Here is a 25,003-nt window from a genome sequence, read left to right as displayed (position 1 = left end):
TGCGTACACTTATCCAAAGTCCTATGCAAGAGTGAAGAAACTTGATGGAATTTTTATCATGACAACTTATACTACTTACTCCTATAAAACATGCAACTAGCTGATTTTGTAGCTTACACTTCAGACATTAAGTTACATCCAAGGAGATGATGATGATACTAGTCATTTAACTGAATAACTTTATAACGTAGACCAACAGAATAATGTACCTATGTGGAGTACAAGTACTCAACAGAGGCATGTGTTGCATGCCTACACTTATCCAAAGTCCTATGCAAGAGTGTAGAAACCTGATGGTATTTTTTAACATGAAAACTTGTACTACTTACTCTTATGAAACATGCTACTAGCTAATTTTGTAGTTTACACTTACACATTAAGTTACATCCAAGGAGACAATGATGATATAGGTCATTTAGCGGATTAACTTTATAAAACATACACCAACAAAATAATGTACCTATGTGTAGTGCAAGTGCTTCATCAAATGCATCATCCCCTTATCAAATGCCTCAATTACATTGAAACCAAATGTCGCTGGCCCAGCACTAACGACCATGATGCTACAAAAGCTACCACCCATGTATGCTATTAATTATACTTAATATAAAATACTTCTTTAAGTTTTCATATTAAAAAATAGCATGCTACCATGATCGTATACTAGTTACCAACACAAATTTAAAAAAAGCTTTCTATGGATCATGTATTCTAATCCCCAAAACCATCCTAGAATTCAAAGAATATGCCATGCTGAAAGGGGGGCGCCTCGCCAGTGATTACAACATGGGCTGGCTAGAGACCCTTGGTGTGTGCAGCGAGCCGCTCGCAAGTAATGCTTGTTGGCCGGAGGCGTGCTTCCTTGGAACGTCCGGAGGTAGGAGAGTTGGTGGTATGAAGAGGAGCTCAGTGGAGCTCTCTCGTCAGGCTCACCATCAGCAAGCACCTGCCGCCGAGGAGGATTATTTTTTGTTTAGTTAGCTAAACCGTCAGATTACTGGTTACCCTTACATAATAGTAGATCTAGAGAATTAATGTTCCTACTGTAGTAGCAATCTTTTCTGATGTTTACTGCCTCGGAACATTACCTACTGTTGCTTTACTTTTCATTTCATCAAGTTCTGTTTAGTTAGCTGATAACTTGCAACTACTAACAAATACTAATACCGAGGATGTGCTTTCTTGTCTTTCGTTTATCATTTTTTAGTTTTCAGTGCCTTTCTATTATTTTATTTTTGTCATTATTGTGTCTTTTATTCTTTCAGTTTTCATTTTTCTTCAACTTTTGTCATTTTCAGTCTATAAACAGGAATGTCCTAATAAATTATTTATTACATGGTTCTCTGTATTTTTTTTTCAACATTACTAGCTCTTAGTATTTCATTATTGTCACTGTGTGCCAGTCATCAGTTATATGTGGTTATGATTTAGGAGTTCAATTTTTAGTCAATAGTTCTCCGTTTTTCCAGGGTTTAGTTAATAGTTTTCAACCTTTTTAGGGTTCAATATATGGTTTTAAGTGATATATGTTCATTTTGTGTTCAGTTTAGTCGTATAAGTCATCAATTAGGGTTTAGTATACGATCACAGCCCCCTTGGAGATTTCATTTTCACCAATCACGCCCTTCCCCTTCACTAGATCATAATCGTGGTTTTGTCAGATGTTAAGTATTGAAGAGAGGTAGCTGCAGAGGAACCTTTTGGAAACATTAGTTGGAGGCGCAGTTTTCTCATGAACTATCTCATTCCTTACATATCCTCCATAGCAGCATTAGTACCTTGAGCCCCATATTTTCTGTCATATCACGAAGCACATCAAAAAGCCATTCCGTCCGGCGTTCACTATGCGCGAGATAATATATTTTTTAGATCTTCTTCCAGGCAATCAAGGTCAGACAAATATCTTCAGGTTTATCAAAATGAAATGGAATGGAGGGATAGTTCAACTCCATTCATAACTAGAGCCACTAGCTTAGGTTTATGATTATGTATGTCAGTTTGAAACTTCAATTAATATTAGAAGTGGCACCCACCCCACCATCATTACGACCTCCTTTGGTTTGGAGGAATGGAGTAGGAATTCCATAGGATAGGATTTTATAGGAATTTTTTCTTTAGTGCCTTTGGTTTGTAGGAATGGAATCATATTCCTATGGAGGAATTCTTCCTATCCTCTACATTTCATAGAAAAATAAATATTAGTCTAGACTTAATGGAAAAAATCCTATGATGTGAATCAAAGAACATCTCGAATCATATTCCTACTCATAGGATTTGGATGCATGTCATCTCATTTACTATGACTTTCCTATTCCTATGATTTCCCTGCCCTATAAACCAAAGGAGGCCATAGCTTGCAGAATTACATGTCAGTGCGGGGAGGGCGTGCTAGAGTATGATGACCATGGTCATCATAAAATATACGAGGATGACTTCCTGTACAAGTCCAACCTCCATCTGTGTAATATGATATACAACCTGATTCTGTGCGGCTGATGGTTCCAACATATTTACTTCCTTTGTATCTTATTGCATACAAAATGATATTAATTACTAATGTTTTTTGAAAGGGCAGTGATCTGGGTCAACGCACCGGCCCAAATTACCGCCCCAAAGTTGGGCCGGTCGGCCCGCATCCACCCGATTAGATCGATAGGAACCATTCGATGCGTCTTTATCTTCGTCAATGCACTGGTACGAAGGACCCTTTCTGCATCTCATCGCACCCCTTCCATCTCACCGGCCCTATGTGTTCTCCTGTCGCCGCCTCTCGCCGGCCGTCCGCGCCGCTGGTCGCCGTCCTTGCCGGCCGCCCTAGCCGCTGGTTGTTGTCCTCACCGGCCGTCCTAATCGCCGGTCGGAGCCCTTGCCCGCCATGCTCGCCGCCGGCTTTCACCCATGCAACACATGCATCTTGCTCTTGCAGCTCCGTGTGTAGCTCCGGTGTGTGACGGCCGCAGTTCATCGGCATGCTCGCTGCCGCTCATGTTTGGTGCCCTCGACGCTTGCCATCCCCCGTCGCCCATTGTAGCAAAAAAGTGGTGGTCACTAGTTAGTAGCTTTTATGGTTGCTGGTTGAAGCAAAAAAGCAATGCGGTTGTAGCACCGGGTCGACGCTGGTGATGGCTTGTAGCTAAAAATGAGGCGTCATTGTCGTCCCAACCGATTCACATCTCTGTCATGAATGAATGTAGCAAAAATTCCCACCGGTCGTAGCAAAAGTTGATAACGCTTGCAGCAAAAAATGTCATCTCCGCCGGCATGGGTCGTAGCTCCACAATGGTCCGTGGATGGATGTAGCAAAAAGTCGTCACCGTGGTAGCAAAAAGCAAACACGGTTGCATCTAAAAAAATCGCCGCCTTTGGTCGTAGCTGGCGTGCATGCCGTTTCTCTGGCTTGAAGCCTTTCAAAAGAACCGTTGCAGCTATCTCGCAGCTGATTGTAGCTTTTTTGGTTTTCTCAATGGCCTCCTCCCAGCTTCCTCGTCTCTGTTTGAAACTTTTGAAGAAGCCGGTGGTAGCTTTTTTGGACACGGGTTGTAGCATTTTTGGGTACTGCTTGCAGCTTCTCGGCACCATTTCAAACTCCGCTCCCTGTTTTGGTTCCAGCAAAAATTAGCCCTGGTCGTAGCATTTTGTATCACCAGTTGCAGCTCGGTCGATTGCCGGTCGCAGCTCCACCGCCGCCGATTGTTGGTTCCAGCTCGTCAACAGAAAAATCATGGTCTCCCTTGAACAAAATAGCTCGCGGCCATGGCGGTGGAATGCAGCATGCAGCCACACGAGTTCCAATGGCGAGCACATCGGTTGCAGCATTTGAGGGGTGGGGTGGAGGAGGAGGCGGCCATGGCGATGAGCTTTGAGGGAGAGGAGGAGGGAGTGCGACTATTACGCAAGCATCATGGGGGAGGACGAGGGCGCGGCCATGGCGGAGCGCATAAGAGGAAAGGGAGTTCTAAGGGCGCGTGCTTGTGCAAGCAGCGGTGCCGCCGGTGGGCTGGTGTGGCCATGTCTTGCCGCCGGAGGTAGCGCCATGGAAACTCTAGGGGAGAGATGGATGATTTTGGTTGGGAAGAGATAAGGAGTGGGCCTACGTGAGAGATGATGGGATTGGTTGGATCAGTTTTGATCCCACATCCAGCGCGTGACCGGCGGAACGGTTCGGCCGGTGCCCCGGCGAGAAACGATCCCCTTTTTGAAATACCTGTGGCTTCAACTAAAATCTGTACTTTTCTTTGACAGCTATATCAGACATTATTCAGAATATACTTTTACTATTATTCTTCCCATCATGTCAAGACATCACCCACTTCAGTTTGTTATAATTATTTTTGTTAATGCACGGGCATTTTCATTCAGTGATGGTAATGATACAAGGCTTTGGTGCATAATCAATGAAAAGAAGAAAAACAAAAACTCATCATGATGTTGATAATGGTAAGTCCTTTGAACCATGTTGACACTCGCCTCCCGCATTAGTGCATACATGTATTTTCTTTATTCCGCCGCCGACCCCCCGCCAGAGAAGACGCTGCCGCCGACGTCCGGGATCGACGTCTCTCGTTAATGCAATATCATGCGACCTCGCGGCCACTGGCGGTTATGCTGGAATTTAGTCTATATTGGGGCACACTTAGCCCATTTGTGCAAGGCAAGGGATACTACTAAAGTTTAGTCCCACATTGTTAGCTTAGAGGGAGTTGGACCTCTTTATAAGGGAGGCTCCTTCCCCACTTGTATGAGCATGAGAACAAGAGGGACATCCACGCGCGCTCCTCCTCCGCCGCCCGCCTCGCCACGTCACGACGGGTTGCGGGAATGAGCCGAGCCGATGTCTAATTTTTGTCACGCACTACGGGTATATGAAAGGTCACCTGGGAGCTGAAAAGTTTTGCGGTAGTGGATAATGAATACGAACGGCGCACCTCTTCGCGTGCTGCCTGTTCACTTCGTCTCCCTCCGTTGCTTCACCTCCCGGCGCAGCCTGTTCGCGTCCCTCTGCTGTGCCTATATAAGAGAGGTCGCTCCTCTCCCGAGATACACATTAGAAGGGCCTCTTCCTCTCGCCACACAGTTCCAAACTCTACGCTATTGCTGTCTTCCTCATCCCGGCTTGCGGCGTGCACCGCGCGTCGGGACAGTAGGCCTCCGAGACCGCACCTTTTGAGTCCTGTATGGGAGAAGGGTGATAAGGTTTTTGGGGAGCGCTCAGCGCGACTACTGGCTGCTTCATCACGGATGATCCGGTCGCCGACGACTACTTCCCCGACGACGACTTCTTTCCCGACGTCCACGACCTCCTGAACGACATGGCAGGCGAGGACACCGACCCCAAGTCCAGCGCTTCTGCTGCTGCTGTGCCGTACGTGTTCTTCTCCTTTCTGTTAGAAGTCCTGCTTCAGTTCTTGGCTCTAGTTTCTGCCCTACGTATGTTAGGTACTATGTCGTATAAGCAACTTCATCTAGTGTCTGTTCTACATGTGTTTAGCTCAAGTTCATATATGCAGACGATGTTTACCTTCTCTCTGTCAGATTGCATGACTTGCTTTATATTTGCTGTTTTAGTCATGCTTTATCTAGTATTTCTGTTAATAAAATCATTCAGTAAATTGCTCATATTTCCAACAGGTTACTCCACATCTTCGGATGCTCCCGACGCGGGTGCAAGTTGCGCGATGGCGCCCTCCACTACTGCCCCTGCCAGCGGCCGTAGCTGCAGCAGGTGGCCCTCTGGTAAAGTGCAGCGGCGACGCCGACAGTTAGTTTTCTTCCCATCTCACGGGCGGCATTGGAGATCAGCATCATCTGGATACGCCATCACCGAATGCCTCGCGCTTCCCATCGTGGGCGACGATGAGAGCATGGGCGAGAGCTCTTGGCCTCAGTACCGTCACTAATATGGTGCTGATTTGGCCGCCGGCCATGCCCCGATGCTCTCCCACACTCTCCATCTCAGTTCGTGTTCCCCTTACCTCTACCCCTGATTCTTGAGGTCAGTCTCGATAGACTTACGATTTGAACATACTTGCGTCTTTGTTGTGCTGCAGGTAAGTTGCGATTCGCCGGCGGCGGCGTCACCTGACCGCATGGCTAAGTTCGCCCTTGTCCTCATCGGCGTCGCGGCCGGAGGCCACATTGACCCAACCTCTGCATCCAGCGGCGCCGGTTCCTTCCCGTCGGTACACCGTTTCGCGGTCGAGGAGACCCAACTAGCGCGACCATGGCTCGGCTGCTTTTTTCATGCCTCAAGGAGCATGGCAGCGTCGTTAATATCAGGTTTGTTCCATTACACTTGCGTCACCGGAAGTTGTCGTGCTACTGTGCTCCTCTCTTCTTGTAGTGGCTAGGTGCGGCAATTCACAGATGCAGAGGTTGGGTCCATCGAAAATGTGTGTGGACCATCGGAAATGTGTGTGGACCATCGGAAATGTGTGTGTGTGTATCATAGAATATCTTGCTATTTATGCATATTGCTTCCCTTTTATTCATATATACTACTTTTCTAAATGTGACGCTTTCTTTTGATGCTAATGGACTAAAAGTCTAAAGCCTTTCCTTCTGCAAAATGATCACTCATGGGACTGCTAGGATCGATTATGTACACCAAGGGCATATACAATGGAGACATCACCCTCGTGTTGCCTCAGCTCTTAAACTAATCAAAAAGTAATGAAGCTACCATTTTGGAAAAATTCTCTCCAACAGAGGCCACCCTATGTAGCGGACCCACTGTCCTTCACATGCAAAGCATTGTTTAATTTCCGCTCTCTCTATCCATCTCTTGCATGCATCAGTGCAGCATGCCTTTTCTTGCTTTCTTGGCTTTTCATGCCAGAAGAAGCTATCTCTTCTGCAGGCTACACTTGCTACTGCAGGGCAATACCTTTTAGTCCGAACCCAGTTCTGAACCTACGTGTGCCTGCGGGCCAGCAGGCTAAGGCTACCCATTGGGCATGCCCTAATGGGACTGCTAGGATCAATTATGTATGCTAAACATTACATTGTGAGTGCGTACTGGCAAGGCAACCAAGATTTTGGGCCTCTACATATTGTTTTGATACTTTGACCAGATGCCCTTTATAGTTTGACCAGATGGAGTTTTTTTTAGCTAAAACGTCTTGTTATGTAACTGAAAAGATGATAAAGTTTCTGTTGAGGACAGAACCAAGAAGTTGAGAAGAAGAAGTTGCAAGAGAAGAAGACACCATATCCAACCATCGAAGGAGAGAATCTAGGTTTTCATCCTGAAAAACCAGTCTAAGCCGAACAATGCCATCAACAAGGTAACGACGTAAAAACCTCGACATTGCTCGGTATAACTGATATACAAGTCAGACCTAGGCTTCCACCCCAAAGCTCGAGACTGGGTGCTCAAATAGCATCGCCATCGACGTCATTTATGTGTTGCGCCACCAATTTTCCACGATCTTAGCAGGTACACATTCGCAAAAAGAAAAAGATCTCAGCAGTTACATGTGATGTACGCTGTCGGTGCACAACCATTCTTTGCGTCAAGTCGTCGCCTGTAATTTGCAACTCTGCATTGAAGACAGCCACCCGATCTAGGGCGAGGACCCTCACTAAGACCTTTCGATGGACACCACAATCCACAGAAGGTCCGCCTTGTATACAGTTTGGACTCTTCATACAACACAGTCGCCAGAGTTTAAAACTTTGAGACATTTAGTGAAATTTCAAAAAATTGGAAGTGAATTCAACAACGCACTCAAAATAGCGCAATCCAGATGGAATTCTGATATATCTAGATGGCAACATATATTTTCGACTGGTATTCCAACGAGCATGGACGGGTAAATTTATATATCTCATTATCATAATATTCAAGGTACAAACATTTATTTTGTTATCACTATATTCAAGATAATACTAATATATTCAACTGCATGGATGTGTCTGTCTCTTTTGTTTTTGATTTTACGCTCTCGTGGAACGGTAAAGATTTGATTCGTCCAGTTTGCACGATGAGTATTCTCCGTTGCATATTTTTGGACCTTCCATGTGAAATATCGGTGCTAACTATATATATTGCTTATGCAAGATGATTATGAGTAGAGGAAGAAATTTTATTATACTTGCTCAAATATTGTGCGTATGAACCTAAACATAACAGTTCTGATATTGAGAATATCTTAAGCCCATCAAGTAGATATTAATTCATTACAGATTCTTAGTTGGATCATTGCTCTCTATGTACTTACAGATTATTAGTTGGATCATTGCTTTCAATTATTACCCGATTGTTACTGGCTATTTTTTGTATGCATGTGAAATTTAACATGCATTATATTTATATATATATAACTTCAACAAAATATTTCAAATGCCCGTGGCAACGCACGGGCGTTCTACTTGTTATTCTAACACGCAGGAAGATCATGCCTTGAGCCTTGTTGACCATTTCACTAGTTTTTTTTGTTGCTACTATATCAAACTATTATTTTTGTTGCTATATATCTAAGATGTTTGACTTTTACTTTTTGTATATCAACGTAGATGTTCAGAGCCGTCCGATGTCTGGTGTCGTGATCACGCGGTGATGGGATGGGATCCCACCTCTCCGAGCAAGTTCACAAGCTTGAGAAGGCACTGATGCGAGTACCCTCCCTCTTCAATGCTCGCACAAGCCTCGTTCTTCCACGTCGCAGCCCTCGCCTTGACTCCCTCGTCGCCGAGCAGCCGTGCCACCTTGCTCTCGATCTCCTCCTTGGTGACGACCCCTCGCTCGTCTCGGCAAAGCTTGATGCCGGTGCCCCACACGTTGCACACGTAGCTCTGGTTGGCGAACTGGTCAGCGAAGTACGGCCAGCAGAGGAACGGCACGCCGTGCAGCATGCCTTCCATGGTCGAGTTTCACCCGCAGTGAGACATGAAACAGGCGACGGCGGGGTGCGAGAGCACGCGCTGCTGTGGCGCCCAGCCGACGACCAGCCCCTTGCCCTCGACGCGGCGCTTGGACGCGTCGAACCAACCTTTTGTGGCTCCGGTGGTGAAGTTTGGCCGGACGACCCACAGGAACGGTTGGCCGGAGAGCGCGAGGCCGTCGGCAAGCTCTTGGAACTGCGTCGCGTCCAAGATGCCGGAGCTCCCGAAGGCGACGTAGACGACGGAGCCGGGGGCCTGCGTGTCGAGCCAGGCGAGGCAAGTGAGGTCTTCTGGCAGGAAATGTCCGGTCAGCCTTGACGTCGGCGCTACCAGCGGGCCGAGCCAGAGCGTCAGGTTCCATCCCCATGAAAGTGTTGCATATGATCGTCTCAGCTAGCGGCATCAACCGTTGGTCCTGAGGACGTTCTGGATGTTGGTTCTGCGCCTCTCCGTGGTGCTGCCAAGGCTGACCCAAGGAATCTCTGCCGCGTCAACGGGCGGCATCAGTTGGACCCTCTCGTGCCTCTTCACGTTCCCTGCGTTCCGTACGTGGTGTCCATGTTCATGGTGTAAAGTCGACATACCAAGAAAAGACTAGGAAACTAACGAGTTACATGGAGATGGAAATTTCGATTTGCTCTTACCAATTTCATCAACAACACCATCCTCTATCAGCCTTGGGAGCTTCAACCTGAGCGCGAACACGGCTGTAGAGTACGTGGAGAACAAGGCGACACGGACGCCCGCCGTGGTGGCCAGCTCCAGGGCCCAGCTCATGGACACGTCCGCTATCATCCACTTGGTCTTCCTCGACCTGATCATCCCCTCGAGGCGGCCGGACATAGCGGCCGGTAGTCCCTTGACCAGTGCGCCGATGTCGGTGTGGACGTCGGCCGGCCCCGGGCCGTCCGGTACGGAGAGCATGTTGAATTCCTCCTGGGATTGCTCCGTCCTCTGCCAAGGCCTGGAGGACGCGGTCGTGGTTGAACTCGGTGTTCACGAAGTCGATCTCGAAGCCGTGCTCGACGAGCTTGCGCGACAGCTCCATGAGCGGGATGACGTGGCCCTGCGCAGGAAAGGGTAGCACCATGACACGAGGCTGAGCAGCTAGATGAGCACAGCAGCAGCAGCCATTGTGGTTTTTCGCGCTAGAATGGAGTATGACAAATTTGCAAGAGCAAAATATGTCACTCTCCCCGTGGACGAGGATGACAAGGACGATAGTCTGGTATATATATGCCCACACATGTTCATATAAGGGTCTGCCAAACCAATTGATCTTGCATCAGGGATTGCATCAGCACATTTATAGTCAACAGACCACATGTTTGTCTCTTCCAAAGAATAGGTTATCTGGATAATGACTCATACGATCATGTTGATAAATATTTATGAAGTTGTGGAGTGGAGTGTGGACCAGGTTGTTGTCTCTATCATGTTGGATATAGACAGGAGCATCTCCCGTGCGGGGTGGAAACCTAGGTTCCGCCAGTCCACGAATTCAATTCGCACCAAGATCAAGCGACGAGCACTTCGCTGTGGTGTGGAACAACGATCTCATTGGTCCATTGTCAGTGACCTACAAAATAAATAAGAGATGTAACAAAAGTTTTCACCAAACAGTAAAATTGGACAGTTAAAATGCGATCTATCAGCCGATCGAACGGACAGGAACACCCCAATTGGGGATCACCGTGGGAGCAAGTTGGCCAGAAACCTTATACTCCCTCCATTCCTTTATGTAAGGTGTATTATTTTTGGCATGATGACCAAGACACGTTATTATAGACAATTTAGGACAAAATTACCCTTGTCAATTTCGTTCATTAGCAGCAAGTAAATAATTTAGACTAGGAAAGGGAGATACACACAATCGGACGAGAGATAATTTTCTTTTTTTTCTCTACGGTGAGAGATACATGCAATCAGGTGAGGCATACTTTCCCATTTTCTAGGGGGACAAGAACGGAATTATGAGGAACTAGAACAAATGCACCTTATATTGTGAAATTTTATCAAAAAACAAATACACCTAATATAAAGGAACGGATGGAATTGTTTCCATCTTATTTTGGTAGTTAGGATTGTCCGAAATTAGATAGGAATTGTTTCCATCTTATTTTTAGGAGGTTTCTTACCCTCGAGCATCAATACGACACACAATCCATTGCGTTGATTCTCTCATCTAATCTTCTTACAATTCGATCTCCTTATTTTGGGAAAAAAAATGATGACTGTAGCCGAATTTTGTACCGGCAACCCCCGCAATTAATCACTGGAATGCAAATGATTTGTGTGTTAGCTCAAGGAGCTTTGTTGCAGTAGGCAGCCATGATTTGTGGCTGGTGGCCTTCTTCTATGACATCAGGGCCCGTATCTCCTTATTTTGGAAAGAATTGATTATTGTAGCCAAATTTTGTACCCGCAACCGCAACTAACCACTCGAATGCAAATGAATTGTGTGATACGGGACGCCTCGGAAACGATCTTTCACGGTGCCAAAGAACTCACAAGGAGCAGCAACAAACTGACTCGATACTTGTTTCAACACACTTTGTTTCTCTCAAGTGGCAAAAACAAGAGGAAACACTCTCAGATAAATTGCAGTGGATAACTAGCTTGGTTTACAAGGATGCAACCCAAACTAGGAAGCTTGTGAACCTAAGAAGAATCACAAGAGGGAACCACAAGGATCCTATATGAATTGAGGACAGGCCCTCCAATCCACACACACGAGCTAACACTCAACGATACTAGTGCTCACAGCACAACACAACCTCACCGGCTGTCTACAAACATAAACTCAGAAATCTCATCCCCTTCACATGGAACAGCTGGGGAGTATTTATACTAGAAGCACCCACTAGATAGGTGTGAAAACAACTCAAAAAAGAAGGGTAAATTCGTGAGCCCCAAGCTGTAGCAGGAGCAAACTTGTTGAGCCTCGCGCTGTAATAAATTCCTGGACAGCTTGCATGGAAACTTGCACAACTTTTGACTCAAGACCTCAAATGATGCACCGTTTTTTTGAATGAAAGCTGACTTCTAAGACCATCTTTTCCGGCCTCTATAAGGTGCTAGAGACTTCCAGAATTAATTAGGTTTAGGTGGGAAGTTGCAGCTGGAAATCTGATGTGTGATTTTTCCTAAAATAGGCACCAGAAGCTTCCCAACTAAGATAATGGTTTTGCCATTGTCTTCCTTTGGATGCTCTAATGGTTCAGCATTTGTGATAGCATTAACCTCACTCTTGGATGCCTTGGTCATGATCTGGTCCACATCATCCTCCCTTCCTTCAAACAAAACCGTCCTCGATTTTGAGGTATTTTTTTTGGGCTTCTTCACTTGTGGGAATTGCTCAACCTTGAGTACTTGATCCACCATAGGTTCCAAGACATGGTTCCCTCCTTGATGCATCAAAGAATACTTATTAGACCTCCCATAGTGAGTAGCATCATGATCAAACTGCCACGGTCTTCCCAAAAGAAGATGACAAGCTTACATTGGCACCACATCACATACCACTTGTTCCACATAACTTCCCACTGAAAATTGCACCCTAGCACGATGCGTAATCTTCAGCTTACCAACACCATTCAGCCACTTCACATAATATGGCTGGGGCTGCCTCCATGTTGATATCCCAAGAGCATGCACAAGATCACTACTAATGATGTTGTTGTAGCTGCCTCCATCGATGACCACCTTGCAGTTTTTGTCCTTGATCTTGCAAATGGATTGGAACACATTTTGTCGCTGGCCCTTCTCAATAATAGGAGCATCATCATGAGCCACTTTGCGAACCATGAGATTAACACCATCTCCTCCATCTGAACTCAGAGGTGCTCCGGTCTCAAAAGTACAATAATTTGCATCTTTCTTCTCAGATTCAGATTTGTCACTTGAGTCATCGGTGACATATCCATCATTTGTGAGTAAAACCTTCTTCAGATTAGGACAATCCTTCTTGAAGTTACCTCTACCCTTGCATGTATGGCACTGAATATTACTAATGCGAGTGGCAGGAGTATTGGAAGATTAAACCTTTGATGCATTAGCTTTTTTTGTAGTCATCTTGTTGTGTGAGCAAGAATCTGCAGCAACACTTCCGTCTACTTCTCGCTGAACTGAACCTCTCCAAGTGCTTGATGTATAGGTTTGGTTGCGATTTTGGCGACGCTTCAGCTGCTGCTCTACACGAATATCTTGATGGACAAGTTCTTGCCAATCTTGATATGTAACCATCTCTATCCTTTCTTGCACATCTTCATTCAGTCCATGAAAGAATCTTGACATCGTGGCCTCCTCTGGCTCATTCACTGCTGTCCTAATCATCAAAATCTCCATCTCTTTATAGTACTCATCAACACTAGAATTACCTTGGCACAACCGTTGGAGTCGATTGTACAAGGTTCTTGTGAAATGTTCAGGAACAAACCGTCTCCGCAATAGATTTTTCATTTGCACCCATGTCTCCGGACGACCTCCAGCACGACACAATTGGTTCCACCAAATCAAAGCATATCCAGTAAACTCAATGGATGCATATCGTACCTTCTTCTCCTCCGTATAGCGGTGGCTGTCAAAAATCTGATCCACACGCATCTCCCACTCCAAATAATCATCGGGCTCGGTTTTCCCATTGAATGATGGTATGGTAAGTTTGAATTTACCAATCCCATCATCTTCATGGTCACGATGAGCATGCCCATGACCTCTTCCTCCCATGGCAAAGCCTTCTTGGCCTTCTCCGCGACGATCATGATGAACACGTCGTGGTCGAGGCTCGTAGTAGTTTCGAGCATCATCGGAGTGGTCGCTCCAATGCTCTCCATGGTGGTCCTGATGTATGGGGAGTTGTCGATGTCGACCCCGTGCCGCAAGCTCATCTCGTGGTGGCGACGGTGGCGCCCAAGTAGCACCTCGCTGGTCGTAGCGAGCACGCCGAGGTGGTGCAGCGTAGTAGCTATGAGCATCACCCGAGTAGACGTGGTTGTGCTCTCCATGCTCCTCCTCAAGGTGGCGTTGGCCCTGCTGTTCAGGGATTTGTCGATGTCGACCCCGTGTAGCAAGCCTATCTCGACGGAGTTCCTCGGTGAGGGAGTCGATTCTCCGGCCAAGGTTGGTCTCCACGGCCGATATGCGCCTCTCCACCTTGTTCAACACATACTCTCGTGTATTCTCCAATGCCAACACATAGGCGGGCTGCAAGCTGGGATCGTACACGGGAAGTGGCAGCTCCTCCTCCACGAGGTGCCTACCTCCATGCACACCATCAACACTGCTGGATCTCCTCGAACCCATGGAAGCTTCTCAAGAACAAAATCAGCAAGAGAGAAAATAGCACCGCGAACAACCTAAAGCTCTGATGCCAAGATGATACGGGACGCCTCGGAAACGATCTTTCACGGTGCCAACTCACAAGGAGCAGCAACAAACTCACTCGATACTTGTTTCAACACACTTTGTTTTTCTCAAGTGGCAAGAACAAGAGGAAACACTCTTAGATAAATTGCAGCGAATAACTAGCTTGGTTTACAAGGATGCAACCCAAACCAGGAAGCTTGTGAACCTATGAAGAATCACAAGAGGGAACCACAAGGATCCTATATGAATTGAGGACAGGCCCTCCAATCCACACACACGAGCTAACACTCAACGATACTAGTGCTCACAGCACAACACAACCTCACCGGATGTCTACAAACATACTCAGAAATCTCATCCCCTTCACATGGAACAGCTGGGAAGTATTTATACTAGAAGCACCCACTAGATAGGTGTGAAAACAACTCAAAAAGAAGGGTAAATTCGTGAGCCCCAAGCTGTAGCAGGAGCAAACTTGTTGAGCCTCGCGCTGTAATAAATTCCTGGACAGGTTGCATGGAAACTTGCACAACTTTTGACTCAAGACCTTAAATGATGCACCGTTTTTTTCTGAATGAAAACTAACTTCTAAGACCATCTTTTCCAGCCTCTATAAGGTGCTAGAGACTTCCAGAATTAATTAGGTTTAGGTGGGAAGTTGCAGCTGGAAATCTGATGTGTCATTTTTTCCAAAATAGGCACCGGAAGCTTCCCAACTAAGATAATGATTTTGCCATTGTCTTCCTTTGGATGCTCTAATGGTTCAGCATTTGTGATAGCATTAACCTCACTCTTGGATGCCTTGGTCATGATCTGGTCCACATCATTGTGTGTTGGCTCAAGGAGCTTTGTGGCGGTGGGCAGCCATGTGTTGTGGCTGGTGGCCTTCTTCGGTGACATCGCCACACGCGGTATTTGGATCATGTACCCGCCACCAGCATCGACCTACGTGATGCTGGTCGCGTGCATCGCTGGCAGGCCTGTCTACAACACACTATACTTGTCCTGCTTCGTGGCATGATATCATGCGCCATCCAGGCGTGCAACGTCACGCTCCTCATGTGGATCCTCGGCAGCAGGAAGAGGGTGGACAAGTTGCCACCGTCCAAAGGCAAATGGTGCCGCCAGCTGCACTTGGCCAACATCGTCTTCTGCTTTTTGTTATTCGCGTGCCGCGTCAACATTGTTACTCTTTCATATTTGTGAGGGTTGCTAGGTTCCCTTGCTTGCGATGGTGGCTAGGGACGTTGTCATGGCTAGGGACGTTGTAGTCATTTTTATTGGGGTGGCAGTCTTTAGTGCGCTTTGTTATGCCATTAGCGCTACTAGATCTGCTTCGTCATTAGGGCCAGCCCTAGGCCATGGTAAAAGTTGCGGCACCTAACATCAACACTAATAAAAGGATAGGGAGGGGGCGTTGCCTCCCCCCCTATTTATTCAATAGTTGTTTAATACATGCTTGTATGTTTGACTGAAGGGTGCGAGTTTGTTAGAAGTGTTTGAGATTTACTAGTACCGAAGGCAGCAACCCTGGTGTGCGTGCGTGGCGAAACGTGCGTCATGCGCATCGCGCGAGGGCCACCCAGTTGCGGCGAGTCGGTCGTGCTGCTCTGCCGCTCGCCGGAGCCGTGTGCTCGGAAGCTAATCAAGACTTGGTTCGTTACCACTAGCAGCCAGCGACACGGTGTGCAGCCGGCGCCGGCAACGCAACGGCCTGCATGTCAGGCACCCGACCGGACGTCAAGTTGCACGAATGTGGCACTAGAACGTCCAATGAAGAAACAAAATATTCAAACAGCCAAATCTGTGTTTTGATTGACTAGTAAATGTGCCCATGCATTGCCTATTAAAAGAACACATCCATAAACTTGTTTCTGAATGTTCTTATGATGTAGGTTCATCTTCTAAGTTAGTTGTGTACGACCAAGAATGAAAACGCCGGAGGTTTGGGCCACACTTAGCTGGTGATAGGTTAGAGTGCGCGTATGTGTGTATGACATTTATTTTTCTTGCTGGGAGATGATCAATGTCAATCTGAGTCACACAACGGTATATTGTATGGGCCAATGTTGATTCGCCGAGTGACTTGGCCTACCCCATCTTTGCCAGATCATCACTCTTGGCCTTTAATTGTTTGACATCACTAATTAAAGGCTAGAAAATACAGATTTAATAGCTCAAGATAAGGAATTCAACAAAACATAAGACTTCAAGTCGAAAGATAAATCTCTACTACCTAAAAGAAACCTAACGTTCCGTATTTCCTCTTACGTTTCGTCGAGCCCTCCCCACATGGCCGCACTCGCGATTGGTTTTTTCACATCCTTCCCCACGTCGGTTTTGCATTGAAGACTTTCCAAAAACAACCATGTTGATTGATTCCCCTGACCTTAATCCCACCTCTGATCTGGCCGCTGCCAGAGTCTCGCCCATCTCGCGAATGGCAGGAGGATGTACGCTCCCCATCCATGACCTCTCGCCAGGGACGCCCTAACATCACCGTAGCGCGTGACGCAGGGATTCGCCGCTGCAGCCCGCAGCTACTTTGCCCCTGGTGTCGAGGAGGGGGTCGGCGAGAGCTCATGTCCTCCCGGGGCCGCCGCCGCCGGGCTCGTCTCGTCAGGAGGACACGATGTTGATGCCGCCGCCGGCGACGCCTCGTTATTCTCCCTCTCCCTCCCGCTTCATGCTTCCCGGATTAGTGGGGTTGTAATCGTGAGGGACTCCTGATTTTTGAACATATGTGTTTCTTGTTGTGCTACAGGCTGCGGCCTGCAGATCGTTCAGCTCGGGTGTGCTGCAGCATGCGAGATCCGAGGCGTGACGAGATTGGTGATTCTGTTCACCGTGGCCCAAGTTTAAGCCAGATCTGCGATTGAGGCATGGCCAAGAAACCTACGCTGCAGGGAGGCTACGGAGGTGCGTTGCCCCCGGAGACGTCTTGGCGCCATCTCTGATGAGCCCCCTTCTGATGGAGCCTATGCCGTTCTATATCTGATGTTGGGTCTCCCTTCAATCAGATCGGTGGGAGGCTACTGCTGCCGCTGTCAGTGGCGCAGCGGATTTGCGGATGGCCTACCTAGGCACCATACATGGTCCAACCTCCCCTCCGATGCATGCCTCCGTAGCTATCACACCCACTACGGCAAGCATGACGTGTACACGTCTTGGTTGCTGCGGTCGTCCGGCATTCGTCCCTTCCCAGCTGTCGGCGTGGCGCATTGGCATAAGAGCGATAATGTTGATGTCTGCTGAAACTGGGCCGTTGAATTTCATCAATTAACTTGGGAATAAGGCAGTACGGGCGTCAAGAATGGACTGTAAAAGTAACGGAGGGAGTTGAAGGTGAAGCTGAATGATATGTCAAAGGGGCTGTCAACATGGGACAGAACTGAGTTCGGTTCAGTGCTAGCAAAGATTAAGCATCTAAAGGCTGCACTTGATGGTATGCGTGCTCAGCAGGGCAGGACGGGGCCAACTCACCTTGAGACAAAAGTGATGGACAGATTGGTCGAACTATATCATCGTGAGGAGATCTTGTGGCGCCAACCGGCTAGGGTGGACTGGTTGTCCCATGGGGACAAAAATACATACTTTTTTCATTTGCGGGCCAGTAGAAGAAGGAGAAAGAACAAGATAAAAGCCCTTTTGCGAGATGATGGCAGTCTCACAGAGGAAACGGGAGAGATGGAGGAGATGGTGAATTCATTTTATGTAAATCTCTACACCTCGGAGGGAGTTTATGACATGGAAAGAGTTATTGGTACCGTTCCAAGGAAAGTCACTGATGACATGAACGCCCAGCTTGATGCGCCCTACTCACCTCAAGAAGTTAAGGATGCCCTTTTTCAAATGTTTCCTATGGAATCACCTGGTCCCGATGGTTTCCCAGCACATTTTTTCCAACGTCATTGGGGTGTGTGTGGTGATGAAGTCACTAAGATGGTGCTGAGCATAGTCGAAGGAAATGAGTCGCCTGAAAGTATCAATGAGACTATTTTAGTCTTGATCCCTAAGGTAAAAGACCCAAACCAGTTAACTCAATTCCGCCCAATAAGTCTTTGCAATGTTCTTTATAAAATCGCATCAAAGGTGATTTCAAATCGGCTCAAAGTGGTTCTACCCGATATTATATCCCCGGAGCAGTCTGCCTTTGTTCCGGGTAGGTTGATTACTGACAACATAATTGCAGCATATGAATGTCTTCATTTCATGAAGAGAAACAAAGCAAAGAAGAATCAGCACTGTGCTCTAAAGATGGATATGATGAAGGCATATGAGAGGGTTGAGTGGCCTTACTTAAGGGCTATCATGATGAAGCTTGGCTTTACGCAACGTTGGGTGGATATTGTGATGAGAATGGTCACGTCGGTTACATTTTCTGTCATGTTCAATGGAAAGAAGCTTGAGAAATTTATCCCGTCACGTGGAATCAGACAGGGGACCCAATTTCCCCATACTTGTTCTTGTTGGCAGCAGAGGGCCTTTCGTGCCTGTTAAAATCTCGAGATGAGTCATCAAACCTTAAAGGTATACATGTGGCGCTGTCGGCTCCGCATGTAAGCCATCTTCTTTTTGCAGATGACAGCCTGCTATTTTTCAAGGCGAATGGTGTGGGTGCAGATGAGGTCAACGAAGTCTTGGAAATATATTTTCAAGCAACAGGGCAGCGCATAAACTATGGTAAATCATCTATATACTTCAGCAAGGGGGTTCCGGAAAGTATTAGAGATGAAATCAAACAAACCCTGCAAGTTCCCAATGAAACTATGAATGAAAAGTATCTGGGCATGCCATCTGATGTGGGCTCTTCAAGGAACGGATCTTTCAAGTTTTTTAAAGATAGATTATGGAGCAAAATTCAAGGGTGGATCGAGAAAACTTTGTCGGCAGCGGGAAAGGAAGTTTTGGTGAAATCTGTGGCGCAAGCTATCCCTGTTTTCTCAATGTCGTGTTTCAAACTTCCAAGGGGACTTTGTGAACACCTTAATATGTTGATAAGGAAGTTTTGGTGGGGGAGCAAGAACGGTCACCGGAAACCAAGTTGGGTATCATGGGAGGCTATGACACAACCGAAGGCAATGGGGGGTTTGGGTTTTAAGGATTTCGAGCTCTTTAACTTGGCCATCTTAGCTAAGCAAGGGTGGAGGATCTTGCAGAATCCAAGCTCTTTGAGTGCCCAAATTCTCAAGAGTGTGTACTTCCCAGCCTCCACGATATTGCATGCGCAGCTGGGTTCCCGCCCAAGCCAAATCTGGAGAGCTATCAAGGAAGGAGTTGATGTGCTGAAACTGGGCCTTATCAAACGGATCGGCAATGGAAACACCACGGATGTTTGGCTGGACAATTGGATACCGAGAGATGAAATGCTGAGATCTTATGGCAGCAAGATTGACAACCCTCCCCGGCTGGCCTCCGACTTTTTCAGTTTCAATACAAGTTCATGGGACAAACAAAAGGTAGAACAGACTTTTATGCCTATGGATATTGATGCTATCCTAGCTATTCCAATTAGGACCCGTAATTTTGATGATTACTGGGCATGGCATTTCGAGAGAAACGGCAAGTTCTCTGTTCGGTCGGCTTACAGAATGATGGTTGCAATACGTAGCCGGCGAGGTGCATGGATCGAAGAAGCAGCGGGGCCCTCGACCAGAAGGAATGAGGAGAAGTCGTGGAAACACTTATGGAGTGTGCAAGTTCCAGCTAAAATACGGATGTTCTTGTGGCGGTTAGCAAGGCAATCTCTCCCAATAGAAGATGTCCGGGCTCATCGAAATATGTCGACAACGAGTTCCTGTGCCTTTTGTGGCGCTAGGGATTCATGGAGACACTCTCTCCTCGAGTGCTCGGTTGCAAGGTGTGTTTGGGCTTTGGAAAAAGGTGAAACGGTGGATTGCATGATTGCTACGACTGAACCAAACGCGAAACAGTGGTTGTTTACCCTCATGGCGACTTTAGACCATGGATCTTTTGTCCGCGTGGCAGTAACCCTTTGGTCCATTTGGACGGCGCGGCGAAAGTACATACATGAGGGGATCACTCAGAGTCCACATGCCACTTCTCTGTTTGTTAGCAGGTTCCTGAAAGAGCTTGAGCTGATTAACTCAACACCTCAACGCGTTTTGCAAGCTACCCCCCATGAAAACCGAGCTGCACATGCAAGACCAAGGGCGCCACCCGAGGGATTTGTCAAGATTCATGTCGATGGGGCAGTACAGCGCAACCGGCGAGGATCTGCGGCGGCAGTATGCCGGGACCACGCGAGCAACTATCTGGGAAGTTCAGCTCTTGTCATTCCAGGAATAACGTACCCACCAACGCTGGAGGCGATAGCATGTCGAGAAGGTCCTGCTTTGGCCGAGGATCTTTTGTTGAACAACCTGATCATCGCATCGGATTGCAAGCGGGTTGTAGATGACATCATACAAGGCAACCAGGGAGCATATGGTTCGGTGATCACAGAAATAAACCTCCGGTCTTCGGTTTTTGCTTGTAATTTTGTTTTTGAAAGCCGTTCTTCAAACGGTGAAGCTCATAGTTTAGCTAAACATGCTCTTTCTCTCGGTGCGGGGCGCCACACTTGGTTGGTAAACCCCTATGATCCGATTTGTATTCCGCCACGTGTGGACTATCAGCAATAAAGTATAGCTTTGGCCCTCAAAAAAAAGTAACGGAGGCAGTACCAGTGTGTTCATTTTTATTTATGGAAATGAAATATGTGTAACGCCTGGCAGATTTTGCTCCAAAGAAGAAAGTAGAATTTCACCAAAGTTGATCTGTATTCAGAACTAAAAGTACTAATAAACATTACCTGCAAGTGCAAGCAAGGAGAACCACGGGTGCTTTGGCAAAAGGAAAGCAACATGATGACAAAAGCTTGTAGAATTACCATTGCATCACCCATCTTCTGAAACATACATGTTCTCTGTATCTTGCACTCCATTCTGTTCCTGGGAATTTCTTTTTTTTAAAGCAAGAAGATCGCGTGATCAGATATCTTTGCCTATAAATATTCTTTTGTCTGCAAGTGTTCTGCGCTCCTCGACTTGATTCCCCCGGCGCTTCTAGAGGTACTGCAGTTGCATCTTCCGATATGAGCTTCATGTTGCGCGATGCCAAAAGCTCCTCCATTACACCCATCTTCCAAAGAATTTCAATGTTCTCTACTTATGTTCCAAATCTTTTTCACAGGATATGGCCAAGTGATTTCTCTCTCCATTTTTAGCAAGACGATTGACTGATATATCTTCATATCTGGAACTGGATTTTGCTGAAATAAATTTCCTTTCTCTGCGAGTTTTGTAAAATATGTTTTTTGAAAAATCTTAGGTGTGAAAATCATGGTAGACACATCTAAACTGTCGGCTACAGGTTTGTTCACTCCCTACTTTTGGGGTTTCCCCACCTTAAATTATTAGTTCGCTTCAAAGTATATTTGCATGTTAGTGTGTGAAAATCTTAGGTGAAATTTTATATATAATGAGCAAAAAAAATCTATGATATCAAACATTCCACTGCTACAACCCATACTAAAATTGATTTGTTCTCTCAATATGGAGCGTTAATCTTCTCCTCTATATAGGCTTGAAGGATAAAATCATGGCAAGTCTGGTTGGTGGAGGAGGAAAATAAGAATGATTTAATAGTAAGAAAAGGAAGATAATGCTGCTAGAGATGTGCATGGGGATTCTGAATATATATGTTTTATACTTTCTCCTCTTGACAGAGATTAGTCGAGGATTGTGAAGTCCTCATAATACTTAGGGTTCCTTTATTGTATATTTCACCCTAAGCCCCCGTTGCAACGCACGGGCAATTACCTAGTCACTATAGAAATATTGATGGTAGCTATCTCAAATAAGGTGCAAATAAATTATAGGAATATAATTTTGGAACCTAACATCAACACTAATAAATGGATAGGCAGGGGGCCTTGCCCCCCCCCTCCCTGTCCTGTCATTGATTGTACATGGAGATTCTTGTGGGTATTTTTTTTCTTTTTTTCTCTTTTTATATTTGATTCAGTCACTTAGATGTGCAATACTTAGAGCACACACTACTAGGAAAAAGCCTACTAATGGCGCACTGGTTTTGCCTACTAATGGCGCATTACCAGTGCGCCATTAATAGCACGCCACTAGTATTTTTTATTAATGACGCACCACTGGTGCGCCATTAGTTTTGCCCACAGTGCGCCACTAGTGTCTTCTATACTAATGGCACATCACATGGTAGTGCGCCATTAGTAACAATTTTTTTATTTTTTTTCTTAATCTTAGGTCACTATTTCACCTATGTGATACCCAACACACATATATATATATACAACAAGCATCCATATAACAATCATAGCCAACACACAAGTTCCATCATATATACATACATAGCAAACACACAATTTCCATCATATATACATACATAGCCAACACGCAAGTTCCATCATATATACATACATAGCCAACACATAGTTCCATCGTTACATATTACAAAAGTTTCACATTGTTCATCCAACACCATTATCCATCAATTCACAAAAGTTTCACATTGATACAAAATAAAAATACAAATGGAAAAGAAGCACTCCATCCACGCAAGCTTCCGTCAATTAAATCAAATCTGCAAAATGATAAACAAGAAGTTAGAAGAAGAAAAAAAAGAAGACTAGAAGAATACTAGAAGAAGAAGAACACTAGAAGAAGAATAAGAAGAATTTTGGAAAAGAAGAAGAATAAGAAGAAGACTATAAGCTTATTATGTAAACTTGATCATTTTGTGCTAACATAAGTTATTTTGGAGCTAACCTATAGGAAACTAAGCATATAAGCTCTAAGTTAGTATATTAGAGCCAACTTAGGTAAAATGAAGCTAACCTATGTCATTTTGAAAAAGAAGAAGAATAAGAAAAAGACTATAAGCTTATTATGTAAACTTGATCATTTTGTGCTAACATAAGTTATTTTGGAGCTAACATATAGGAAACTAAGCATATAAGCTCTAAGTTAGTATATTAGAGCCAACTTAGGTAAAATGAAGCTAACCTGTCATTTTGGAAAAGAAGAAGAATAAGAAAAAGACTATAAGCTTATTATGTAAACTTGATCATTTTGTGCTAACATAAGTTATTTTGGAGCTAACCTATAGGAAACTAACCATATAAGCTCTAACTTAGCATATTAGAGCCAACTTAGGTAAAAATGAAGCTAACCTATAGGAAACTAAGCATATTAGAGATAACATAGGTAACTAAGTATATATATATCATTTTGGATAACTAACCTATAGGAGATCTGACATACTTGACAAAGTTCAGTTCTCATGCATTGTTCTTCCTCCTTCTCCTTCTCCTTCCTCTCCCTGATGCGCCAAGAGCGGCGAGGCGGTGGAGGCAGTGGAGGCAGTGGGATGTAGTCTTCTATCACAATTGGCGTGGTCATATCGCCAAGCTGTGGGATCGCCGGCGCCACCACCGGTGCGTGGTCATTGTCAGGCACCACCACCATCGCGAGACCACCTTCAGGCACGACCATCGCTAGGTCATCCTCAGCCACCTCCATCTCTTGCCCATGGTCAGCCACCACCATCTCTTGCCCTTGGTCAGCCACCACCAGCGCTAGGTCATCCTCAGCCTGATGCCCATTGTCATCCTGCAGCTCCTCATCCTCACTCTGCTCCTCTTCTCCTGCACTCCAGTCCGGATCATCCTTCTTGTTGTCTATGCTGCTGCCAGAATGGCTGCTGCTTTCGCTACAGCCAGAATCGCTGCTGCTTTCGCTACAACCATAGTCGCTGCTGCTTTGGCTGTAGCCAGTGTCGCTGCTGCTGCTCCCATTACCTGTCCAAAATGCAACAATGACCGTTAACAATCGATGTGAGACAAAGCCAAATGTAGAGGAATAAGAAGAGGCAGAACATACCGGCATCATCATCGGCAGCATAGCGCATGCAACACATAGTCGTGTTGAACACCTTCACGATGAGCATGGTGGCGTCGTCGTCGTACCTGAAGAGAAGGAAGTACCCAGCCGCAGGTCGTAGGCACGGTAGAACTTCTCCCACCCACGAGACAAGTACATGTGGCCCTTCTTGATCACCAACTCCACATCCCACTACCTGCGAAACCCGCTGCCGTCCTGTCGCAGCTTCACATTATTTGGCGGATCTTCACCCATCAGCATGTTCATAAAACTGTCAGGCAGCCTCTGCAGTTTGGGACAATGAGTGATGTAGCAAAAAACAGATATCATAATGAGATGGGTGAAGGGGAGATCTCTCGTTTTATATACCTGCGTCATGGATGATACTGAAGTCTCAAGTATGATAGTGAAGAACTCGGAAGCATCCAACTCGTATTGCGGTGTCGCAGATCGGCGGTGGCTGCTTCCCGCCATCTCTGATAAGCAGCAGAAGAGACCAATTAGTACCCTTACAACAGATCATAAAACATGCATGATAACAGGCATTAGTCGCAAATACCCCATATGTCCTATTTTTAGCAAAGTCATGCTAAAATTCACGGAAAATTTCAGCATTACCTTTGCTAAAAATAGGACATATGGAGTACCCGAATTTGCCAGAACGAAAGTTAACCGACATTCCGGCAAACTCAAGGGCCTCTCGGGGTACCTGCAAATTCATCATGACACAATGGTCGGAGACATGACCTTTGCAAAATGGTCGGAGACATGATGGTCTTTCTCAATGTGATCAATTGATGGATCAACACATAAAACATGTCCAATAAGTATGATTT

At 45.9% G+C, this 25,003-nt stretch overlaps 1 pseudogene; it reads right to left on the bottom strand.

The window, feature by feature from the left end:
- Positions 1-8,547: 8,547 nt before the first annotated feature.
- On the bottom strand, positions 8,548-13,859 carry LOC119310222 (annotated as a pseudogene).
- Positions 13,860-25,003: the final 11,144 nt, after the last annotated feature.

Source organism: Triticum dicoccoides, chromosome 5B (assembly GCF_002162155.2).
Source record: "Triticum dicoccoides isolate Atlit2015 ecotype Zavitan chromosome 5B, WEW_v2.0, whole genome shotgun sequence".
In the NCBI taxonomy this organism is placed as follows: domain Eukaryota; kingdom Viridiplantae; phylum Streptophyta; class Magnoliopsida; order Poales; family Poaceae; genus Triticum; species Triticum dicoccoides.
The sequence above is the reverse complement of the archived record's forward strand: the minus strand, read 5'-3'. Positions and strand labels throughout refer to the sequence as shown.